The 10895-nt window shown below is 34.5% G+C and overlaps 1 long non-coding RNA gene across 1 annotated transcript in view; it reads left to right on the top strand.

The window, feature by feature from the left end:
- Window positions 1-1117: 1117 nt before the first annotated feature.
- LOC124913796 overlaps window positions 1118-10895 on the top strand; it is a 10079-nt gene continuing 301 nt past the window's right edge. The window contains exons 1-2 of the long non-coding RNA XR_007096777.1: window positions 1118-1128; window positions 7929-7931. This is a non-coding gene — a long non-coding RNA (uncharacterized LOC124913796). The remainder of the gene's footprint in view (window positions 1129-7928; window positions 7932-10895) is intronic.

Raw genomic sequence — 10895 nt, forward strand, 5'->3', positions numbered from 1 at the left:
TAGAGAGATTTTCTTAGAGAGATTTCTTGTGATGAATAGTGATTTAAGGTTGGGTTAGATTAACTACTTAAATAGCCAACCGATGGTAAGCATGCTTAGAGATGTCATCATGTAATTATTATGAGGTTAACTTGTGTAAGTGTATAATGGTTATTTCCAATGACAAAGTAATGATGGCAAAAGATATTCATAATGACTTAGAAAATATGGAAGAAATGTTGGTCTTCCTCTTTTAGTGATAGACACGTGTCATCACTTTGATTGAGGTATAGACTGTTTTAATTTTGCATAGGTATAATCATCAAAGCATGCATGAAAACAGCGGTTAGCTGCCCCATATTAGCCGGAAAAATTCAGTTACCGAAATCATAATGCATTTTATCGGTTGGTTTTCCATGACTAGTTTTATCGAGATAGCTTATTCCTGTGTGAAAAGATGTCAAACTAAGCCGACATTTGTTCATCTTAGGGAATAAACTGTCTGTTTTACCCAAGTCATTCGAACCGCCCAATATATTTACATGTGATTCGGTAATGTGAATTTATCAAGCTTAACCGGAGACATCTTTCCGGTTAGCATCCCTGAGTGTTTAATTCCCTATTGAGGTATGGCTTGAAAAGAGTGAGCTTCTCCCTGAACTCATGCCCCGGTATTTCATAAAGATTTAGAGTTTTGAAAACATGCAGTAACAATTAAGGTATAAGCTGTTTACTATCAGTAAGTCCCAAGATATTTCTGAAGTAAGAGAAATTAGTTTCCTGTAGCGGCTTGGTGAAGATGTCAGCCACTTGCTGTTCGGTTGAGACATACTCCAGCCGGATGTGTTTCTTCTGGACATGTTCCTGGATGAAATGGTGTCTGATATAAATATGCTTCGTTCTTGAGTGCAACACCGGATTGTACGTAATCGCTATTGCCCTGGTGTTGTCGCAAAAGATTGGAGATTCTTCAGTAGTTATACCGAAGTCCCTTAGTTGATGTTGGATCCAAAGGAGTTGAGCCCAGCAGCTTCCGGCTGCTAGATACTCTGCCTCTGCGGTTGAAGTGGCAACTGAGGTTTCCTTTTTGCTATACCAAGAGACGAGCCGATCTCCCAGAAACTGACATGATCCGCTAGTGCTCTTTCGGTCAATTTTGCAGCCTGCATAGTCTGCATCAGAATAACTTATTAGATTAAAACTTGAGTCTTTTGGGTATTATAGTCCCACGTCTTGAGTTCTTTTCAGATATTTTAAGATCCTTTTAGCCGCGGTATTATGTGACTTCTTTGGATTGGCTTGGAATCTTCCGCATACTCCGACCGCGAACAGGATGTCCGGTCGGCTGGCTGTTAGATAAAGGAGTGATCCGATGATTCCTCGGTAGACTATTATATCTACTAGTTGACCATCCTCGTCTTTATCCAATTTTACTGATGAGCTCATTGGAGTAGCCGCCATCATACTCATTTCAAATCTGTTAGTCATTAACTTTGAGAATTTGTCACATAATTTAGGATCGGTTGATCCGAATATAATATTATCCACATATATTTTAACAAGTAAAATGTGTTCCTTTTTCTCAAATTTAAAAAGTGTTTTGTCAACCGAACCTATTGTAAATTTGTGATCAAACAAGAATTCGGTTAAGATATCATACCAGGCTCTTGGAGCCTGTTTTAAACCATAAAGGGCTTTATCAAGCTGGTATACATGACTTATTAGTTCAGGATTTTTAAAACCAGGAGGTTGTTCAACATACACTTCTTCACTTAGTTTACCGTTTAGAAAAGCACTTTTAAAATCCATTTGAAAAACCTTAAAATTTTTGAAAGCCGCAAATGCAAAAAATATTTTAATGGCTTTAAGTCTAGCCACAAGAGCAAATGATTCTTCAAAATCAATGCCTTCTTCCTGTTTGTATCCTTGAGCCACAAGCCTCGCTTTGTTCCTCGTAACTAAACCGTCTTCATTGAGTTTATTTCTAAACACCCATCTTGTTCCTATAATTGATTTATGTTTCGGTCTTTGAACTAGGTGCCAGACTTTATTTCTCTCAAACTGGTTAGCTCTTCTTGCATTGCTAAAATCCAATCAGGATCTAGCAACGCTTCATCCACATTTTTCGGCTCAATTTGTGATATGAAAGCTGAGTTTTCATACTTCCAAATTTTGTTGCCTAGTTCGGACGGGTAATGAGAGGTTACCTATTACAAGTTCAAGAGAATGATTTTTATTTCTTCTGAGGTTAATTCTGGTAGTGTCTTCCAAGCGTCTGGTTAACTGATCAAGGTTAGACGTATCGGTAGGCTGAACAGAGTTAGACCGACCAATTTTCTAAGTGGATACTGAGGTGTCAACTTCCTGCGGTAAAACAACTTGATCAGGCTGAGTTTCAGCATTAGCCGCTTGATCATTGACAACCCGTTTATAAACTGGAACCTCATCTTCATCATTAGAATAGATATTGAAATTTTTCATTCTGTTATGAAGGTCGAAGGGTACTGCAGTATTACGTTCAACCGATTCATCAAAAACAACATGTGAAGTTTCTTCAACCGTTAATGTTCTAGTATTATAGATTCTATATGCTTTACTTACGGCTGAATAGCCCAACATTATTCCTTCATCGGATTTAGCATCAAACGCGATCAAATAACTTTTGTCGTTGATGTGAACATAACACTTACAGCCAAAGATCCTAAGATACCGGATGTTAGGAACTTTGTCATGGTATATTTCAAATGGTGTTTTAGTAAAACGTTTAGTAATTAAAGATCGGTTTTTAGTGTAACATGCAATATTGATAGGTTCAGCCCAAAATTTTTTAGCAATACCCGAATCGGCTATGATGAACCTTGCGGCTTCCTTGAGAGTTCGATTTCTTCTCACAGCCAGGCCGTTTTGTTGAGGTGTTCTGGAACTAGACAACTCGTGCTTAATCCCAGAATCATCAAGAAAAGTAGTTAATGTACTGTTTGTGAATTTGGTTCCTCTATCACTTCTGATTCGGTTAATTCGGGTAGATTTCTCATTTTGTTTCCTTAAAAGTAACTTGATCAGATTCGGTGTAGCTTGACTTTTACAGGCTAAAAATGTTACCCAAGTAAATTTAGAGTAATCATCAACAACTACCATGGTATAATGCATGCCTCCTAGGCTTGTGACCTTAATCGGTCCAAACAAGTCCATATGCAATAATTCTAAGCATCGTTCGGATTGAAAATTTCCTTTGCTTTTAAAAGATGATTTTATTTGTTTTCCCATTTGACATGCAACACATACTTTATCTTTGGAAAATGTGATGCTTGGAAAACCATGAACCAAATCCTTAGAGCATATGAAGTTTAAAGTTTTGAAGTTTAGATGGTTTAGCCGTTTGTGACAGAGCCAGTTCGGATCATTTCTAGCTATCATACAAACCGGGTTCTCAATCTTAATTTTCCAATCTACTTTGTAAATATTTCCTATCCTATTTCCGGTTAAGAGAGTGTCACTTTGATGATATTTAACTAAACATGCATGTTTATGAAATTCAACCGTGTACCCTATGTCACACATTTGACTAATACTTAATAGATTAAAATGCAAGTTTTCTACTAAGAGCACATTGTTTATAGACAGATTACCATGGACAATCTTACCCTTGCCCACGACTCTACCTTTTGAGTTGTCGCCGAAAGTTATCATTGCTCCGGCTTCATGAATGATATCAGCTAGTAGTCACTGTTTCCGGTCATGTGTCTTGAACATCCACGGTCCAAGTACCATTCCGAGTTTTCTAGTTGCTTGCTCCTCCTGACCTGCAAAAAATATATATTTACACCTTTCTGGTACCCACATTCAGTTGGGTCCGTGGTTGATTAGTCCCTTTGGGATCCAGACTTTAATAAGTCGGATAACTTTCCCAGTAATGGTTTTAATCGATTTTCCGGTACTCGGCTTGGCAACTTCTTGTCTGCCGAATAGTACCTTATGTTGTCGTGGTGGTGATGGTGTATTAGTTCTATATGAACGTATGTCGGTTTGTTTGTTTGCTGACCGGTTGGCTTTCCTTCTCTCAAGGTGAAGCCATTTCTCCGAGTCGGTTGGACTTACATATTTTATTTCATTTTCCGGTTTTGAATCACGTTCTTTTCATTTTCAGTTGAAGAGCTCTTGACAAATCTTATAAAGGGAAGATTGTCTTTTGTGAGTTTCATCCCGTTGGGAGAGTTTTGGTTAGAGGATCTGTTGTTTTTGTATCCGAGACCAAATTTGCATTTGGGATGTCTTTTATATTTACACATCTAGTTTACCGCTTCACGAGATCTTTCCCAAGCAGCCGTGATATATTTGGTTCTCTCATTTTCTTCAGTTACCAGTTGAACTGTCTCCTTGAGCTTCTAATTCTCGAAGGATAGTTCGGTCGGTTCATATACCGTGGTTTTTCTTAGCTCACCAGCGGTACCACTTGACTCTCCGGTTTCATGGATTGACCGAGTCGGTATAAGGGCAGACAGGTTTCTAAACTCAGCGACCATGTCATTGAGTGCAGTAACTAAGTCTTCTTTAGTAAATTCTTCAGAGGAAAAGTCAAATACCTCTTCTTCATGTTCCATGAAGCAAGTAACTCTTTCTTCGTCATTTTTGGTGTCGGAGTAGGTCCAGTCGCTTCCACCGTCAGATGCTATGAGTGCCTTCTGGATCTCATTTCCTTCACCGGTTTCGGTTTGCTGCCGGTCATTCCTTTAATATTCATTTCTCTGGTTGTAATTTCTTTGGTAGTCATTTCTCTGGTATTTGTTTCTCTGGTAGTTGCTTGCTGGTTTCCGGTCATCTCGTCTTGGCCTTCTGCATTCCGACCTGTAATGACCAAAACCGTCATAATAAAAACATCTTACATTGGATTTGTCGGCATAATTATAGTTGTAGTTGTTGTTCGATGGTTTATTCTTCTTCATGAATCTCCCAAATTTATGTGCTAGCATGGACAACACGTCTTCACTGATCTGGTCAGCGCTTTTGACGGGAACCGGAACGGCTGATACAGCGACCGCTGGTTCCACCGATGTCACCAGAGCTCTGGTTGCGGTTGATGTTGCTGCTTCGTTTTCGATCCGAGATTTAATCTTGAATTCATAAGCTTTCAGGTCCTCAAACACATCGTGCAATTTCATCTGCCCGAGGTTACTTAATTCCCTCATCACCATGGTTTTTATGTCCCATGCACTTGGTAGAGATCTCAATGCTTTCACAATGATCTCCCGGTTTTCATATCTTTTCCCAAGTGTGTACAACTCGTTGACCACACTGGTAAACCGGTCACTAAATTCCTTCATGTTTTCTCCCGGCTTCATCTTGATGTTCTCATACTTTTGAGTTGCCACTAAGATTTTGTTCTCCTTAATTCTTTCGTTTCCCTCATGAACCTTAATGATAGTTTCCCAGGCTTCCTTTGCACTTTAACAATCTTTGATTTTGTTGAACGTATTATCGTATATAGCTTTGAAGATGTGTCTCATGCAATGGCTGTCCATGTTACTTCTTCTTCTATCTTCAGCCGTCCATGCTCCACTCTCCTTCTCAATCTTTATCGGTCCTTCCTTTAGGATGGTTTTCATCTCATCATCCAAAGTTATCAGATGTAGATACATCTGAACCTTCCAGCCGCTGAATGCCTCACTGTTTAACATCGGTGGCTTATCGTTGTGGGTCATGTTTCCCATCTTCTTTCGGTTGCTTGAGTGTTAAGATTCCCGTTCTGATACCACTTGTTAGGATCGGGATGGCCGATAGGGGACCGGGGTCCGGCTAATCGGTAATCACTTACAACACAACACACAACACACTGACACTAATCCGGTTAAAGATTAGAACCGCTCTTAACACTACACAGATTGTCACAGACTCTTGAACCGAGATCAAGGGCGGAAATATTTGTTTCAATCTGAAGAAACTCACACAATTCGGTTTGGAAGGTATTAGGAGAAGTCGGTTAAGATGGAGAGAAGCCGATTTGGTTAAGGGAGTTATTAGTTATTTTGGTTGAGATTTTTGGTGTTTCGGTTCGGTTATAGTAGGTAAGCCAGAATGTAAAGATGAAGAATAAGAGACAGGATTTTAAGGATGTTCGGAGTTTAATCTCTTACATCACCCCTTCTTCTCAAACAGTGAGAAGGATTCACTAACTGGAATATTACACAACACAGTACAAATTCCGAACGAGTCTTATTTACTGCTCGTCGGTTACACCACTCACACAGTAATGTAATACTTTTACACAAGGTAAAATACACAGATGTCTTTTACAATAGTTTCACTTTGAAGACAAAATAACTATATCAATTCAGGATGTTCTTAGGGCTTGATTATATGAAAAGCTTGGTTGAATTTTGCTCGCGCGCGTTGTTGTTCTTCTACTGTTCTTGGCTTACTTTATATAGAGAATATGACAACGGCCATATTTCTCTCTCATCCATTGATTGGTCAGCCGAACCGGTCAGGTTCATGTGGCATGCACGCCTTGTCATTTTGGACATCTGGCAGGCATGCATTAGCTGACCGCCTATTTCAGAAGATTGATTGTGATCTTGGATAATTAATCATCATTACTTTTGTTGCATGCTTCTGACTCGGATCACGGATCCTTCTTGTGTTCATTATCCAAGAAATTCATTACGTCATCTTTCACAGATTCATCGATTTGAGTACTTTCCCATTGGCCTTAAGATCTTCGATTTTTTAGCCATCCGGAAAGGATGTTTCATCCGACTTTTCATTTTAGTCGATCCAGTTTAGGTAAGTAACACGGATTTTCTTGATTGTCCGGATTTCTTTGATACATGGTGTCTTAACCGGTCCGGTGCGGTACCTGCAAAAAGGAATTTTGAGACCGGTTTAGTTCTTTGTCCGGTTAAAATTAACTTACTTAATTTTTCTAATAATTTCTCCCTTTTTAATTATTTAGAATAAATATTAAAAACTTGTAAGTGTTGGCCGGTTTGAAAACATTTTAAGAAGTGTTTGGCCGGTTTAAAAATTAACTTACTTCATTTTTTTAACAATTTCTCCCTTTTTGATTATTTAGGATAAATATTCAAAACTTGTAAGTGTTGGCCGATTTGAAAATGTTTTAAGAAGTGTTTGGCCGGTTTAAAAATTAACTTACTTAATTTTTCTAACAAAATCAATGCCATGTATCTATCGATAGATAGGGTTTTTGGTTGAATCGTATAAAATGATATCATGTACCTATCGAGAGATATGGTTTTGGGTTGAATATTGTAAAAATGATGTCATGTACTTATTGTGAAATAGGGTTTTTGTTTGAATCGTATTAAAATAATATAAATAATATTGAAAATTTAATCTTTGTAAATAGTTGTGTTTAGTGATTTATGTTAATCTTATTTTCTTTATATCTTTGTATATAATATTATTATTTTTATTTACACAATTTTAAAATATAGCTCATTTCATAAAATATTTATGGCCATATATAGCTAATTCTTGTTTCAATATTTACTAACGTATTTTTTTCGGTTGTGAAGAATACTTCAATAGGCAGAAACACACTGTTATATAGGCATAAATACATCAAATTCCAGGGATTGATTTTACAACCGTGTTGTCTACTCCATATGCAGAATACATGGACATTATAGAAGCTTGTAAAGAAGTTATTTGGCTGGAAGGACTATTCGAGGAACTCAAGAAGGATTTACATATGACTAAAGTCTTTTGTGATGATCAAAGTGTTATTTTTCTAATGAAAGATCAAATGTTCATGAACTATTTGAATGAGAAAGTCTTTAATGTTGTCTAAGTCAATATGATAGTGTATTGATATCTTTCGTGATAGTCTTTTATATTTCTGAAAAATCGTATAAAAAGGTTGTCATGATTCTATTAAGATATAGGGTTTCTGGTTGAATCTTATAAAAATGATTTCATGCATCTATCGAGAGATCGTGTTTTGGATTGAATTGTATACAAATGATTTTATGTACCTATCGTGAAATAGGGTTTTAGTTGAATCATATAATAAGAATTTCATGTACTTATCGACATATCGTGTTTTGATTAATCGTAGAAAAATGATGTCATATACCTATGGTGAGATAGGGTTTTTGGTTGAATCTCATTAAAACGATTTCATGTGCCTATACAGAGTGACGATTTTGGTTGAATCATATATAGACAAAGTCATGTATATCGAGAGATAGAGTTTTGGTTGAATCGTATAAAAATTATGTCATATACCTATCTAGATATAAAGTTTTTGTTGAATCGTATAAAAACGATGTCATGTATCTATCGAGAGATAGACTTTTGGTTGAATCGTATAAAAATAATATCATATAACTATCGAGAGAAAAGGTTTTGGTTGAATTGTATAAAACGATTACATGTACTTATCGAAAAATTGGGTTTATGCTTGAATCGTATAAAAACAATGTCATGTAACTATCAAGATATAGACTTTTATTTAATCGTATAAAAAGATGTCATGTACCTTTGGATAAATAGGGTTTTATGTTAAATCATATAAAAATGATGTCATTTACCTATCGATATATAAAGTTTTAGGTTGAATCGTATAAAACAATATCATGTACATATCGAGAGATATGGTTTTAGTTGAATCGTATAAAAATGATGTAATTAGATATAGAGTGATAGGGTTTTTAGTTGAATCATTTAAAAATAATATCATGTACTTATCGAGATATAATGTTTTGGTTGAAATGTATAAAAACAATGTCATGTACCTATCGAGAGATAAAGTTTTGGTTAAATCATATAAAAACAATATCATGCACTTATCGAGATATAGGGTTTTAGTTGAATCATATAAAAACAATATCATGCACTTATTGAGAGATAAAGTTTTTGTTGGATCGTATAAAAACGATTTTATGTACCTATCGTGAAATAGAATTTTAGTTGAATCATATAAAAATAATGTCATATTCTTATCAAGAGATCGAGTTTTGATTAATCATAGAAAAATAATGTCATGTACCTATCGTGAGATAGAGTTTTTGGTTGAATCTCATTAAAACAATTTTATGTACCTATCTAGAGTGAGGGTTTTGGTTGAATCATATATAGACGAAGTCATGTACCTATCGAGAGATGGAGTTTTGGTTTAATCGTATAAAAACGATGTCATACACCTATCGATATATAGGATTTTCGTTGAATCGTATAAAAATGATTTCATGTACCTATCGGGAGATAAGGTTTTCGGTTGAATTGTTTAAAAACGAGATCACATACATATAGGGTTGTATAGGGTTTTCGGTTGAATTGTATAAAAACGATGTCATGTATCTATTTAGAGATAAGTTTTTTGGTTAAATCGTATAAAAATATTGTCATACATCTATTGAGAGATATAGTTTTTAGTTTAATTGTATAAAAACGATGTAATTACATATCGAGAGATAGAGTTTTAGTTTGAATTGTATAAAAATGATTTTATTTACATATCTTGAAATAGGGGTTTAGTTAAATAATATAAAAATAATGTCATGTACTTATCAAGAGATAGTGTTTTGATTAATAGTAGAAAATTAATATCATGTACCTATCGAGAGATAGCGTTTTTTATTGAATCTCATAAAAATGATTTCATTTGCATATCTAGTGTGACGGTTTTGGTTGAATCCTATATAGACAAAGTCAAGTAACTAACAAGAGATATAGTTTTGGTTGAATCGTATAAAAACAATGTCATATACCTATCGAGTGAATGGTTTTGAATTGAATTGTTTAAAAATAATATCATGTACTTATCGTGAGAAAGGATTTTCGTTGAATTGTATAAAAACAATTACATTTACTTATCTAAAATATAGTTTATGGTTGAATTGTATAAATACAATGTCATGTAACTATCGAGATATAGATTTTAGGTTTAATCGTATAAAAACGATGACATGTACCTATTGATATATAGGTTTTTTTTAAATCGTTTAAAACGATTTCATGTACCTATCGAGAGATATGATTTTAGATGAATTGTATAAAAATGATGTAATTTAATATCGAGAGATAGGGTTTTTGGTTGAATCGTATAAAAATGATATAATGTACCTATCGAGAGATAAGGTTTTGGTTGAAATATTTAAAAACAATGTCATGTACCTATCGAGAGATAAAGTTTTGGTTAAATCGTATAAAAACAATATCATGCACTTATCGAGATATAGGGTTTTAGTTGAATCATATAAAAACAATCGCATGTACCTATCGAGAGATATAGTTTTTGGTATAATCTCATAAAAACGCTTTCCTGTACCTAATTAGAGTGAGGGGTTTGGTTGAATCGTATATAAACGAAGTCATGTACCTATCGAGAGATATTGTTTTGATTGAATCATATAAAAATGATGTCATATACCTATCAAGACAATGGTTTGACATTAAAAGATATAAGATCAAAATATAATTATAATACTTTATAAATTCATATGACATTAAAAATATTAGATCATGTCATTTTAGAGTTTCACATACAACATTATGATGAATTCAATAAACTTACAAAAGATACCTAATTTGAAACTTAATTTTGGCTTCCAAATGACATAGACGAATCACTAATAACCCGACTCATACCCTTATATGAACCGAACAAAAACCACTAATAATCTGCCCAATTAAATAAAGGGATAGATGTTAAGTTTAATAATAAAATCATATAAACCTAAACACTTAAAAATGCGTTTATGTTTAGAATTTATTATACATTTCCATATTACATTTACCTATTTATTTATGTCAAGAGATAAAATTTTAATAATTATTTTTTCAGTTATTTCAAAACAATTAACATCATTCCAAATTAATTAATAATTAACAATTAACTTTTAATACATTCTTATATCATTATATATTATTCAAAGAAAGTAAATATAATAATATTT

The sequence above is a fragment of the Impatiens glandulifera genome, chromosome 9 (assembly GCF_907164915.1).
Source record: "Impatiens glandulifera chromosome 9, dImpGla2.1, whole genome shotgun sequence".
NCBI lineage: Eukaryota > Viridiplantae > Streptophyta > Magnoliopsida > Ericales > Balsaminaceae > Impatiens > Impatiens glandulifera.